Below are 1,703 nucleotides of genomic sequence, written 5' to 3'. Positions count from 1 at the left end.
GGGGCAGGGGACAAGCACTAGACTCACACGGACTCACAAGATTAAGACAAGTGCTCTGGAAGAAATGTGGTAACATGAGGGGACGAGGGGGTGACTCCGGCAGTTCCTCTGGGGCCACTGGAACAGCAAGTGAGAAGACCCCAAGACAGCAAGTCATATTCCAGGTATCAATATCCCCCCAAGGCTGAGGATAAGTGACAAAGGGGAGAGAGGTAGCAGGTGAGCTCAGACAGAGTCCGGGCCGGACACTGAGGCCCTGCCAGCCTGGGGAAGAGTTTGGTTTTCCATAACCAGAGGAAAAGCAGTAGAGATTTTTATGTACGGGAAAGGGCACAATCTGAATTAGATTTTAAAAGGTCCCTCTGGCCCTTGTGTGGAAAAGTGATTATGGGGCTTGTATTATTTCCCTAGAGCGGCTGTAACAATGTGCCACAAACTGGGCGGCTTATTCTCTCACAGTTCTGGAAGCTGGAAGGCCAAGATCGGGATGTTGGCAGGGCTGTGCTCCCTCTGCCGCCTCTAGGGGAGGACACTTCTTTGCCTCTTCTTAGCTTCTGGTGACCCCAGGAGTTCTGTGGCTTGTGGCAGTGTCACCCCAGTCCCTGCCTCCTTTGTTGTCACATGGCCACCTTCCCCCATGTGTCTCTCTCTGTGTCTCTTCTCCTCTTGTGATAAGGACACCACTCAGATTGGATTAGGGCCCACCCTAATGACTTCATCTTAACTTGATTACATCTGCAAAGCCTCTATTTCAAAATAAGGTCACATTCACCATCCCCAGAGGTTAGGACTTGGACATCACTTTTGGGGGGCACAATTTAACCCATAACAGGGCCCCAGGAGCAGGGACAGGGTCTGGTAGGAGGCTGGGGCCGTGGATTAGGAGATGAAGAGGTAAAGAAGTGAGATTCGGGTTATGCTTTGTAACTCTGCCCACAGACGGTGTACGGCAAGGGAAAGAGCGATCGGGAATGATTTCTAGAGTTTTGGACTTGAGTTCTGGGTGATGCAGCTGGGGACATGGTGATGCCGTTCACTGAGCCTGGAAAGTTAAGAGAAAGATCAAGAGTGGAGGGTAAATCAACAGTTCTACCTGGAATATGTTAAATTTGAGATGCCTTCTAGAACTGTCCCAATAGAACTGTCAAGAAAGCACTTGCATGCATGTGTCTAGATCTCAGGTGAGGGGTCTGGACTAGGAATGGAAATTTGGAAATTAGCAGCAAACAGATCTTCATTTTGATTTGATTTTCATTATGAGCAGGACAGTTGAGACTTTGAATAAAGAAATGATTTTGGAATGAATGATAAGACTATCTTCATCCCCTCGTGTGTTTCCAGAGAGAGTCGTTACTTTTTTTTTTTTTTAAAGATGACCAGTTAGGGGATCTCAACCCTTGATTTGGTGTTGTGAGCACCACGCTCAGCCAGTGAGCCAACCGGCCATCCCTATATAGGATCCGAACCTGTGGCCTTGGTGTTGTCAGCACCACACTCTCCCGAGTGAGCCACGGGCCAGCCCAGCATTACTTTAAACTTCAAAGCTAAGAAGGAAGATTGTGAGGTCATGATGTTTTAAAAAGTGAGTAGGGGGCCGGCCCGGTGGCGCACTGGATAGTGCGCCGCTTGGGAAGCGCGGTGGCCAAGGGTTCGGATCCCACATACAGACTGGTTCCCGCTCACTGGCTGAGTGAGGCGTGGGA

The sequence above is a fragment of the Galeopterus variegatus genome, unplaced genomic scaffold, assembly GCF_000696425.1.
Source record: "Galeopterus variegatus unplaced genomic scaffold, G_variegatus-3.0.2 Scaffold1096, whole genome shotgun sequence".
Classification (NCBI taxonomy): Eukaryota; Metazoa; Chordata; class Mammalia; order Dermoptera; family Cynocephalidae; genus Galeopterus; species Galeopterus variegatus.
The sequence above is the reverse complement of the archived record's forward strand: the minus strand, read 5'-3'. Positions refer to the sequence as shown.